Source organism: Xiphophorus hellerii, chromosome 11 (assembly GCF_003331165.1).
Source record: "Xiphophorus hellerii strain 12219 chromosome 11, Xiphophorus_hellerii-4.1, whole genome shotgun sequence".
Classification (NCBI taxonomy): Eukaryota; Metazoa; Chordata; class Actinopteri; order Cyprinodontiformes; family Poeciliidae; genus Xiphophorus; species Xiphophorus hellerii.
In genome coordinates, this window is record NC_045682.1 from 9,288,384 (window position 1) to 9,302,122 (window position 13,739).

Sequence of the window (13,739 nt, forward strand, 5' to 3'; positions counted from 1 at the left end):
GTGACGTGATACTCATATTGACGCCATGGATAGTGAACAGGACGGCCAGAGTGGTAAAATAAAATCTCCAAAACCTTTAGAGATCTGCAGCAAAGGGTGGCACCTGGGGACCTCCAGGTCTCCATAGCAACCAGGAAAACTTTTTCTAGAAGCTCCAAACGTGTCAAACATTACAGGAGATGACAAAGTGCTGTCCTGTTCGCAAAAGAGGGTTGTACAAAGTATTAAAAGGATTACAGTAATTATAAAATCCAGAGATTCTGCTAATAATGTTTTGCTCCTGATAAGGGTGAGCATTTATCGTATCGTTTATCATTTATCATGATATGCTTCTTGTCGTAATAAGAATAAGTTCCACGATAATTTCCAAATCACGTTTAGAAAATACTCCAAAACGGTACATATTGTCGGCACTGTTATTTTTTTTCCACAGTTTTCTCCACTGGTTTGTTCAATGAAAGCATCAATACTTGATATTAAAAAATATTAAATGCAGTTACTGTGTGCAGTTTAGTGATACAAATCACACTTCTGGCTCGTGTCCTAAAGAACCGTATTTCAAATGGATATGTTTTTCAAGAACACTATTTGATTTTGTGGGAATAAATAGTTCTTATGGTCACATTTATCACTATCACAATAGTACCATAAAATACTATGATAAAACGTTCGACATGAATAATTTTATACGTATATCTGCATAAATAATGATCCAGTAAACCTTCACACACACACCTCACCACCAATATGGATCTCCAAAACAGCTGGACGTGCTAAATTTCCCCCCTCCACACGCTCACACACCCACACACACCCACCCACACACACACACACACCCACGCACACACACACACACACCCACACCCACCCACACACACACACACACACACACACACACAAACACCCAGATGCACCAAAGCGATAAAGCTCATTTGATTTATCATAATATGCTTTATCTGAAAACTAAGTATCTTATCTCCAGATAAAGAGAGGAAAGACAGAGCAATCCGTTCAGTTGGTGGAGCAGGAAAGAGGCTGAAAGGACGACGGCAGCTCCAGGAAAACGGACGGGCTGGAGTGGAGAACGAACGGGAAGAACCGGAGAGAAAACCAGACGAGAAGAAAAGGATGCGGGGATGGGAGGAGATGTGGAAAAACTGAACAGGATGGCGAACTGATGAAGAGTGAGAAAATATGACATTCATGTAAGTTTACTGTGTGTGTGTGTGTGTCTGTGTGTGTGAGATCCATGTATGTGCACAAACCAGATGTGTGCCATACCGCATGTTGTGGAAATGATCGGACACCAAGTAAATACATCGGTATCAGTATCGGTACTGATACCGATACTTTCTGTTAAAGTTTGACTCATCATCAAAGTTCTGACCTCCAGGTGTGTTTTCTCTGAATTACTTTGTTTCAACTTACAATGTTTAGATAACGTTTATAGGTAAAAAACTTTAGTAGCATATTAAGATGATTTGTGTGCAATTTTTCTAAATAAACAAAGTTCAAAATATTACTGCTTCAAAGCAAATCAATACAACAAAAATCGAGAGCGATTTGAGAAACTAAATACAAAAAAAATAAAAAAATTCCAGATGGAATCTAAAACTATATCAGCCTTATCATGCTTGTATCGATCTGATACTGATATCGACTTGGTATAAATATTATTCATATTTTGGAAGGATCTGCCCTCCTCTAGCATGAACTGTTTTAAGCTTAAATTTCTTTAAAATGTGAGAACTGGTTAACCTCAGCCTACCACAATGTGTGATTGTAAACACAAGGCCCAACAGTACCTGGAAACCTGTTGCAATGGGATTCAAAAAACTTAAACTATCTGACTCATTTCAGTGTGAAAAAAAAAGTTACCCTAAAGGTTTAAGAAACCCTGCGCGCTTTGACTATACCAGTGAAATCTGCTTGATAGATCCTAACAGCAAACGGGGAAGCAGTCGAGAGGACAGAGTGGGTTTAATCCCTTCCCCCCCATGAAGCTGGGCTCAAACGGACTCAATCAGGGTGATGCGACCGAACATTTCAGTTTTTCAGACCAAACTGTGCGATCGGCACCGAGGGGCTGAAAACGACCAGAACCAGGCTTCACCCGGAGAGGAGGGAGGGATGGAGGAAAAGCAGGTGAAGGGGCAGAGGCTGGTGGGGGTAGGGAGTGAGTGTGTGTGTGTGTGTGTGTGGGGGGGGTGCGTGCGTGTGTGTGTGTGTGTGTGTAGGGAGGGGGGACTCTGGTCCTTGTCCCCACTGACACACTGCTGCAGTTAATCCAGATTAGAGCGTCTAAAACAGGTCGGCTAAATCTGCAGGCCAGCCAGCAATACAGAGGCTGCTGTCAGCCCCAATCACTCACACACACCCACACACACACACGCACACACACTGTAATAATCTCTTCTGTACAAGCCAGGTGCCACCCACTGCCTGCCAGTACCCCCCTCCACCCCCCCATCCAGCCGCACCAGTCAGACCCGCTGCAGCAACCAGCGTTTAAACTAAGACAGAACTGAGAGTCAGTCCCAAAGTGAGATGAAGTGGATTATGATGATGATGATGATGATGATGATGAATATGTCCCATTGCATGTCTAATCTGATGAGTCATCAGAAATCTCCACATGACCTGTAGATTTCCCTCCGTCAATAAATTTGCTCCCACGAGGGGAGAAGCTGCAGCGGCAGCCGACATCGACGTGTTCCCGTTGTCTGCAAACGGCTCTGGTTGACTCCGTCCGGTCCGGTCCGGCCCGGTCCGGCCTGGTCCTCCTCAGAGGCAGGGTGATCCTCACTACATCAGCCCGGTTCACTGAGCTGTTCATTCAGGGCTCATCAGTCCAACTCACAACAAATGTTGTCTCGAGACAATGGGCAAAAAAATAAATAAAATCATTTCTTTTTTTTAAAATGTCACATTCTTTCCAATCGATTCTGAATCAGTGAAGTGATCTCAATTTGATATTCAAATTACTTTAAAAAGTTTTCTGTCTACGGAAGCCCAGCGGGCTGCGTGGAGTCAGTGACTTTCAGCATTCACTCCTCTTGGATGAACACGTAGCGCCAGTCGCTTGCATCGTGTCAATAATTTTATAGCAGTTCCTCACACCAAGCATGCATGCAGTGACAGTGGAGAGGAAAAACTCCCCTTTAACAGGAAGAAATCTCCAGCAGAACCAGAACCAGATGAGTTTTATTCTTTAGTTTATTAAAGCAAAACCAGAAAGCAGTACGAGAAACAAAATATGACAAGTTTATATAAGTCTGGGAGCGGTTCATTTTCTCCAACACATATGAACAAGGCTGAGGTCTGGAATCACTTCATTTAAATTACTCTGTTCTTTTCTGTTTAAGCCATGTTGTTTATTCAGAGTTCCCTTAAAACCCTAAATCGTCTCTACGGAAACTGAAAGGCGTTCAGTATCTGACGTGTGCAAAGTCTACAGGACTCTAAAGCATGAATGTCAAACTCGTTTTCATTTTGGGTCACATCAAGATCAAGACCATAAGTTCGGTCGTGGCAGTATATTTTGATAAAACCCATTGACAAACAGTTAAAATATCAATCAATAGCTGACACTGCATTCGATGACAACTTCTTAAAGTCAAATCATTTTGAGCATATTTTCACGCTGATGTATTTTGGCAGCATAGAGATTAAAATCGACTTTGATTTGACTGAAAATAATATTTAAGCACACAACTGTTATATTAGTGGTTCTATTTATTCGTCCCTCTTGAGTCTAACGCAGGGGTCTGCAACTGTTACAATCCAGTTATATCTCTGGAGGAATGCGTAGGAAATGTGGTCATTTTTAAATAACCGCTATTTTATTTCTAATTTGAGGCTCAACTTTTTGATCCAATTTGAATAACAAACTGAATTTTACTGAATTGTTTGGGAACTGGGACTGAGTTTACTTTTTTTTTTTTAAATTATTGTAAAGTGCTTTGAGTTGGTGCTGTATAAAGAAGCTGAACTGACTCACACAACGCTGCATGGCGGCACAGTTGTTGACATTTTTTAATTGCATGAAGGCATGGAGCTGGCATGTTATTCCCATCTGTGTTTCGGTTCCTCCCAAAGTCCAAAAACCTGAGAATGCTTTGGTGTTCAATAAATAAATTCATTTAAAAAAAGTTTTTTCAATACAAGGGTTAATGAAATTTTTGTTTGCACAACAGGAACTTCACGGCCAAAACGTTCCACCTCCGTTTGGGGAGGAAAAAAGCTGCTTTTTAAAATCAGTTCACTTAGTCCTTTATATGGCAGCAACAGCATCGATTAGAGAATCTGTACAACGACAACCTGGAGCTGTGAGAAGATCAGGTTGCAACCACAGAAGAAGTCAGCAGGTGAAGAGCAGATAGACTCTGCCAGGCGTAAACAAACAACACACTGATACAAAATAATATATTTAAGACATTAAAAACACACTAGTACTTATCAAAAATCCAAACTGAGGAGGCCGAAGAAGAGACAATAATCCAGCAGAGCACAGAGAGCCGCAGAACTACTGACCTTGAGTGACTTATGGTGCCAAAAAGTATTCACACCCCTTCATTTTTCACATCGTGTCAGATTATGTGCAGCGACAAACTTCAATATATTTTATTTCCATTGGGACTTTAGAGTGACATAATTACGTAATGCATAATTATGAAGCAGTGAAACATGGTGGTGGCAGCATCATGCTGAGAAGAGACTTTTCCTCAATAGAGATGTTGCAGCTATAAATCTGGCTCTAGATGAAGCCTGCAGCTGCAACTGCATGAGAATCGAGTTGTTCAAAGGAAGAACTCGAGGAGGTTGAATGGAAATAACATCTAAGTAAAACACAAAGAAAACTCGTTCAGCTGACTGTCAGATCAGGTTTTTAACACAATTTATGGAAAGGAGAGATTTTTCTTTCATTTTGCTGATTTTCTGTTAAAATAGTAGGTTTTTTTCTAGCCTACACCTAAACTCAGGTGTTTTTCCACCTGAGTTTGTCCTTTCAGTCTACTTGTCACGTGTCCCGGTTTTCCGACTCAGTTATATTTTCTGTTTTATTCTCCCTCCACTGCTTTCTTGTTAAATACGTTTTATAAGACAGATTCTTCAGGAACTTCTCCTGGTCAGAGCTTTAGCTGCCCTGAACATATGGCGACCGTGCTAACACCGAGGCAGACGCTCTTCTTCCCGCTGGTTGAGTTTTCCAAGGAACTCATGATGCCATTCCTCAGTCCAGATCGATCACTCCGACATATGCAGCAGATTGAATCCAGTCCAGGTTCCTCAGTGGTGCATCTATCATCAAATCATTCCATCTGGTTTTCCATGAACATCCGGTTCCTCTACTAACACTGTTTTTGATTCTCGCATTTCTTCTTTCATGTTTTTCTACCCTGAATATGTGCTTCATGTTCTGTAAGGGTTGGTAAAACTACCTGATACAGTCATTCAACTAAGAACTGTGATGGATTCCTTGTATGATCCAAAGCACAATAAACTTCTTATGCAAGATATTCTTGTGTATCAGTGTATGTGTGTGTAATGACTCAGGGGCTGCACCGCGAGGTGAGGTGTGTCAGTATGGAGGATGACTGATTACAGTAGACAGTAATCCTGCAGATGGATTAGCAGGTGGAATTAGGAGAAGTGGGGGTGTAGCACACCGCCACCTTTGAACTGTAACAATATGGAGCAGCAGCTCACAGGGCCCGGCCTCCGTCTGCATCACCCCCGGCCACACACGCACAGAGCGGGGTGACCCACAGCGACAGAGGCCCCCCGCGGAGACGGTACGCGGGTTCTGATGATGACATCACCCCAGGCTTGTGCCGTGAGAAGGTGAAGTCTGACGAGTCCACCCAACAAGTTCCCATGATTGAGTCTCGCGGAGATGAGAGTAAAAAGGAAAGAGAGAGAAAAACGTGTCCAATGGAGATGGAGAGAACTTTCCTAAAGTCTGACGTCAGACTCTGTTTCTTTGGTGTTTTTTTATTTTATTTATTTAAATAAACTCCTTTTTCACTTCCTCGTGCGTTTAGAATTCAGTTCAATTCGAAAATACTTTATTGATCAGCCTGAGAAAACGTCATCTCAGGCTGATGTTTTCATTGAGAGCAGCGCCAGAGCCCGGAGCTGCTGTCAGGATCCGGAAACATTGGGACTTTAGTCCAGAGGAGAAAGAACTCTGCTTTCAAATTGTACGTTTTATTTTAACTGGGCTGTTTTTGTTGTAAGGAATCTGGGTAAAGGATGAAAAACTAACTAATGTTTGTTTGTTGTACACCGGCTTTAAACAATCTCTCTGATGAAATCTTATGTTCAGTCAAAGTTCTCCACTCCTTAGCTTTTATGTTTCTCCTTTACTACGTCATAAAAAAGATTCATTTATTTTTTTTACAGTCATTAGCATCTACCTACATTTTCTACAGTTTTCAGATAAAAATAAATAAATAAACGTATACATTGGCGCCTCGCCAAAAGTTATATGAAACTTAAAATTTGTTTGTGTGATGAATTTTATTTAAGTTTGAAACTATATAAAATTTCTTTTCTCTTTTCTTCATGTGAAACTCTTGTTGTGATTGTGTTTATTTCTATATGCTACATATAATTAAATAAGATGGTGCTCATGACAAGGCTTGTGTTAGGTTGATAAGTACAGAATAATAAACAATATTTCATGTTGGAGTGACGCTTCCTTTAACAAGTGAATATAGGTGAAAAGCTTAGACACTTTGTTCACTCTAAACATGTAAATATGTCTCCCGCATCAGCGAAATAAAGATGTTTTTAATCCGACCTTGTTTTCTTTCTTAATTCTGAAGGTGAACAGCGACATTCACCTTCTTCTCTGGTCAATTAAACTTTAAGAGTAGGTCACTGATGACCTCTAGTGGACAAGCGTCAAATGACAGGATTCTAAGCAATGAAATGTGTTTTAATCAGGAAACCCGTCTGTCTGTCTGTCTATATATATATATATATATATATAGATGTAGATATGTAGACATGTACATAGATATCTATATCTATTTACATATAGAGAGAGATCTATATATCTATATAGATATATATCTATACTATATATGTATAAATATATGAGAGATTTATATATGTATAGAGAGACATATCTCTCTACTCTCTATACATAGACATATATTAATCTATATATCTATATATATAATATACATATATCTACATATCTATCTATCGATCGATCGATAGATATAGATATCTATATACATGTCTACATATCTACATCTACTGTATATATCTACAACTCTCTACATATAGAGAGGGGTAGATTTATAGATATTTAGATTGATATCATATGTAGATATATATAGATTTATATATATTTATAGACAGATATATATATATATATATATATATATATATATATATATATATATAGAAATTTAGATATAGATATCTATCTTATCTATCTTTATCTGTTTATATAGATAAATTTAGATTTAGATATTTATATCTTGCCCATATATATGAGAGAGATATCTATATCCATGTCTACATATCAACATCTATATATCTACATCTCTCCCTATAAATATAGAGAGGGGTAGATTTATAGATATTTAGATTGATATCATATGTAGATATATATAGATTTATATATATTTATAGACAGAGAGACATATATAAATATATATATATATATATATATATATATATATATATATATAGAGAGAGTAGAGAGGATAAATTTAGATATAGATATAGAGAGAGCAATTTAGATATATATATATATATACATATATATAGTATAGATATATCTATACTATATATGATATATCTATACTATATATATGTATATATGAGAGAGAGATTTATATATGTTTAGAGAGACATATCTCTCTACTCTTTATACAGAGACATGTATATCTATATATATATAGATATATCTACATATGTAGATATCTATATATCTATATCTATATCTATCTATATATATATATATATCTATATCTATCTATCTTTATATATATATATATATATATATATATATATACATATATATATATATATATAGAGAGAGTTATCTATCTTTATCTATTTATATAGATAAATTTAGATTTAGATATTTATATCTTGCCCAGAAAGATAAATAGTTTTTAAATTTTTTCCCAATTTGTATAGGTTTAGACTTCTAATAGGCTCTTTCTGTTGCACATTGTTTACATTTTTTTTCCCAAATCTCCCTTTAATTAATAAATGTGGTTGTCTTATTTTCTGTTTAGAATTAGAAATAAAATCTTACACTGGATGAACATGAGTACTGATGTTGTTGAACGTGGGGGAAGCCGGAGCACCCGGAGTGAACCCACACCTACACGGGGAGACGTTTCCCACCGTGCAGTCCTGGCTTTTTAATATTAAAATGTCCAATTAATAACAACAGTAGCTCTTTTTCCAATTACCGCCAATCACCCAACCCACACGTGGCCCCACCTCCCTTTCAAATCTAATATACTAGAGACGTAAAGTGATGTCTATGCTGGATGGACTTTACATCTGTCTTTGAACTTGCGCAGAGATGTCGGAGATAAAGCCTTTTTGAGACGCTTCCACAGTGAAATCTTTTTTCTGGGGCTCTCTTCTTGTTCAGCGATATCGTTCTGTTCAGCTGACTCTTCTGCTACTTGAGTGTCTAATTCCTGAGATGTTGCTTGGATTACATCTTCTTTTACTGTAACCTTTATCTGTGGATTGGATGTACTCTGATTTTTCATTAGACCACTCTCCCCTTCTGTGGAAACTATGGGAACCTTACCTGTTACATTTTCTGAAACCTTGCCAGGTTTTGTCTGTATTTGCTCAAAAGCCGTCTGGGGGATCTCTGGTATTATTTCAAAATCAATTTTTGGTGTCTTAATGTTTTGGACTGTCTCTGTTGGTTTTATAATGGTTTCCAGTTCAATTTTCATTGCCATCTTTCTGTTTTTCTCACATTTAGATTTAATCAATGGCCTTGTCTCATCTGGCTGGTCCAAAATTCGTTGTGTTTCAGGGACCGTTTCGTCTTCCGTCACCTGCTGTTGTTTACCAATCACCGTTTCATTCGTATGAATCTCTGTTATGATGGTAACTGTTTGATCCCCAACTACTTCCTGTATTGAAACTTGTTCTGTGTTTTCTCCAGAAATTATTTCATTACTGACAGCTTTCAATGCAGAATCAGCTTTCATTGCTAATTTTCTCTTGTTCTTACGTTTTGATTTCTTTGATGACCTTTTCTTCTCTTCATTATCCCCATTTTGCTGTGTTTCGGAGATGATTAGTTCTGCTGAGATTTGCTGGGGGCTAGAGATAACTGTTTCAATCATATCAATGTCATTTATGATGGCAGCTGTCTGATCCCCAACAGTTTCTGGTACAGAAACTTCTTCTTGTTCAATGTTTTTTCCAGAAATGTTTTCTTTATTGAGGGTCTCCAGCTCAGAGGCAGCCTTTCTCTTGTTCTTATGTTTAGATTTCTTTATTGGCTTTTTCTCATCATGATGGTCCCCATTTTGTTGGGTCTCAGAGACCGTTGCTTCTTTGATTGCCTGCTCAAGTTTAGCAATGACTGTTTCAATCATATGAATCTCATTTTTGAGTATAGCTTTCTGATCCTCAACCGTTCCTGGTATGGAAACTTCTAGTTGTTCACTGTTTTCTCCAGATACTTTATCAGTGTTGAGGGTCTCCGACTCAGAGGCTGCTTTTATTGCTGACTTTCTCTTGTTCTTACATTTAGGTTGCTTTGATGGCTTTTTCTCATCTTGCTGGTCAAAGTTTTTTTGTGCTGTGGAGACCGATTCTTCTTCAATGATCTGCTGTGGTTTACCAGTCACTGCTTCATTTCTATCAATCTCTATTACGATGGTAGCTGTCTGATCTCCAACTATTTCTGGTATCGAAACTTCTTGTTCACTTTGTTCTCCAGAAATGTTTTCATTAGTGATAGCTTTCAAATCAGAGGCTGCTCTCATTGCTGGCTTTCTCTTGTTCTTACGGTTAGATTTCTTCTTTTTCTCATCTTGCTGGTTCCCATTTTGTTGGGTCTCAGAGACCATTTCTTTTTCAGTGATCTGCTGTACTTTAGAGATCACTGTTTCTTCTGTATGAATCTCGTTTTTAATGGTGCCTGTCTGATCCTCAACTGTTTCTGGTATAGAAACTTCTAGTTGTTCATTGTTTTCTCCAGATACTTTATAATTATTGAGGGTCTCCAGCTCAGAGGCTGCTCTCATTGTTGACTTTCTCTTGTTCCTACGGTCAGATTTCTTTGACGGCTTTTTCTCATCTTGATGGTCCCCATTTTGTTGAATTTTAGAGACCGTCTCTTCTTCGATCGCTTCCTGTGGTTTCCCAATTTCATTTGCGTGAATATCATTTGTGCTGGTAGCTGTCTGATCCCCAATTACTTCTGGTACTGAAATGTCTTGTTTCTCACTGTTTGCTCCAGAAACCTTTTCATTACCGAGGGCCTCCTGTTCAGAGGCAGCTTTCATTGGTGACTCTCTCCTGTTCTTACCTGTAAATCTCTTGAAAAGCTTGGTCTGCTGATCCTGATTCCCATTCATTTGTATTTCAGACGGCTGTTTTCTTAGCAATAAAAAGAGCTCAGTCTGCGTTGAAATTGTTTGATAATCTGGTTTGAATTGAGATCTGGTTTCCAACACATCCATCTCAGTTTGAGTTGAAATCGTGTGACAGACTGGTTTAAATTGATAGCTGTTTTCTTGTACATCCATCTCCGTTTGTATTGAAGCAGATTGATAACTGACTGCTTTCTGCTTTGGGGTGTCTTGGTAATCGGTCTGAGTTTGAACAGAAACCATTGATTTGTTGCTTTGTTTTCTTTCTGAGAGTCTTTTCCTCATCAGATCTTTCTGCTGTTTAAGTTTAGCGTTTAGTTTCTGATTTATATTGAACATCTCCTCAAGCTGATTCATTAAGTATTTCTGTACTTCTATATATTCCAATTCAGACTCCTTAGATTTGACAAGACACGTACACTTTGCCTGACTTGTGTTTTCAGAAGAGTGGGTCAAATTCTGAATTTCAGGTAAACACTCTAGTTGAAGATTTTCTGCTGTTAGATTATCAAGAACCTCAGTTAAACTCTCTGTTTGGATGTTGTCCTTGGGCTTAACCGTAGATGGATATTTCTCCCCTTTTTGATCGAGCGTCTCCTGCGGTGTGAAGATGGATTCCTTTTTGGTGGCTATCTGTGTTGTAGAAATCACTGTCTTCTTGGAGTAACTTTCCTTTTTCAAGGAAGCTGCTTCATCATGTTCCGGTGCTGGTATTGAAACATTTTGTTTTTCAATATTCTCAGCTAAAAAACTTACATCTATGAGAGGTTCTGACTTGGGGAGCATCTTCCAAAATGTCTTATTTCCGGTGCTGGGCAAAGTTGCCTGATCATTTTGTTTTTCCGGCAGAGGACCATTATTGATGTCATTGTTTTCAGTAAAAAATGTAAGATCTATGCAAGCATCTGACTCTGGGAAAGATTTCCATAACAGTGGAGTCTTCTTGATGCGCTTCGTCTTCGATGTTTGTTTCTTCTCTTTTTGATCCACTTCCTTCTGGGATTTGGAGATGGATTTCTTTTCGCCGACCAGCTGTGTTGTAGAAATCACAGGTTCCTCTTCGCAAATCTCCTTCTTTAAGGAATCTTCCTGATCACCTTCTTCTTTAGGCAGAGAAGTGTCCTGCTTTATAACATTTTCAGCACCAGACTTACAGGGCTGTTCCTTCTCTGGAATCTCCTGCAGTATGGGGATCGATTCCTGTTTGGTATCCAGTGAAACATCTTCCATTCCAGTACTTTCATCTGAAATCTTTAGATCAGCAGGGGCATGTTTCTCTAACCAGATTTGAAATGGTATCATTTTCTTCCTGTTGCGCCTTGTCCTTGGTGGCTGTTCCTTAGACTTAGAGGGCTGTTCCTTCTCTGCTATATCTATTGTCTTCTGCACTCCAGCGGTGGAATCTTCTTCACTGACCAGTGAATTGTTCTGCTTTTCAATATTCTCTGCAGAAATCGCCTGGTCAACGGGGACGTGTTCCTCCGACCGGGTTTTAAATGGTACCTGGTTCTTCTCATTGGACTCACTCTCTGGTGTCGGTCTGTCCTCTTTTTGATCCACTGTCTCCTGTAATTTGAAGATGGATTTGTTTTCGCCGACCAGCTGTGCTGTAGAAATCACAGGTTCCTCTTCGCAAATCTCCTTCTTTAAGGAATCTTCCTGATCACCTTCTTCTTTAGGCAGAGAAGTGTCCTGCTTTATAACATCTTCAGCACCAGACTTAGAGGGCTGTTCCTTCTCTGGAATCTCCTGCAGCACGGATTCCTGTTTGGTATCCAGTGAAACATCTTCCATTCCAGTACTTTCAGCTGAAATCTTTAGATCAGCAGGGGCATGTTTCTCTAACCAGATTTGAAATGGTATCATTTTCTTCCTGTTGCGCCTTGTCCTTGGTGGCTGTTCCTTAGACTTAGAGGGCTGTTCCTTCTCTGCTATATCTATTGTCTCCTGCACTCCAGCGGTGGACTCTTCTTCACTGACCAGTGAATTGTTCTGCTTTTCAATACTCTCTGCAGAAATCGCCTGGTCAACGGGGACGTGTTCCTCCGACCGGGTTTTAAATGGTACCTGGTTCTTCTCATTGGACTCACTCTCTGGTGTCGGTCTGTCCTCTTTTTGATCCACTGTCTCCTGTGATTTGGAGATGGATTTATTTTCGCCGACCAGCTGTGTTGTAGAAATCACAGGTTCCTCTTTGCAAATCTCCTTCTTTAAGGAATCTTCCTGATCATCTTCTTCTTTAGGCAGAGAAGTGTCCTGCTTTATAACATTTTCAGCGCCAGACTTAGAGGGCTGTTCCTTCTCTGGAATCTCCTGCAGTACGGATTCCTGTTTGGTATCCAGTGAAACATCTTCCATTCCAGTACTTTCATCTGAAATCTTTAGATCAGCAGGGGCATGTTTCTCTAACCAGGTTTGAAATGGTATCATTTTAATCTTTTTGCGCCTTATCCTTGGTGGCTGTTCCTTAGACTTAGAGGGCCGTTCCTTCTCTGCTATATCTATTTTCTCCTGCACTCCAGCGGTGGACTCTTCTTCACTGATCAGTGAATTGTTCTGTTTTTCAATATTTCCTGCAGAAATCGCCTGGTCAACGGGGACGTGTTCCTCCGACCAGGTTTTAAATGGTACCTGGTTCTTCTCATTGGACTCACTCTCTGGTGTCGGTCTGTCCCCTTTTTGATCTACTGTCTCCTGTGATTTGGAGATGGATTCATTTTCGATCACCACTGAAGCGTCCTGCTGTTTGATATTTTCAGCAGAAGTCTTCAGCTCCTCAGGTGCGTACTGCTCTAACCAGACTGCAAAGGACACCTTCTTCTTCTTGTTACGCTTGGGTGGCTCTATTTCCCTGTCAACAATGTTGTTGGATGCAACCTCTTCAACTCTACTTTGGCTGGACTCCATTATAACCTTTGGTTGTTTCAGGTACTAAGCTAAAATTACTTCTCTATAAACTCAGTAAAGATTTCAAGTTAAACTTGCTGTCAATCTCCAAAGAAATGTGAACCAAACAAAGTTGAAATCTTACTGCGGACTGCTAAATAAATTCTCACGAGAAATGTATCAACAACGGCTGCTAAACGGCTGTGATGAAAGTAGATCGATGTGAGGAGTTTATATAATCGCTGG

General features: G+C 39.2%; 1 long non-coding RNA gene across 1 annotated transcript; it reads left to right on the forward strand.

Moving 5' to 3' along the window:
* Window positions 1-907: 907 nt before the first annotated feature.
* On the forward strand, window positions 908-5,519 carry LOC116728038 (uncharacterized). Its single transcript, XR_004340930.1, has 2 exons — window positions 908-1,205; window positions 5,108-5,519. It is a non-coding gene; the product is annotated as an uncharacterized LOC116728038 (long non-coding RNA).
* The last annotated feature ends 8,220 nt before the right edge of the window (window positions 5,520-13,739 follow it).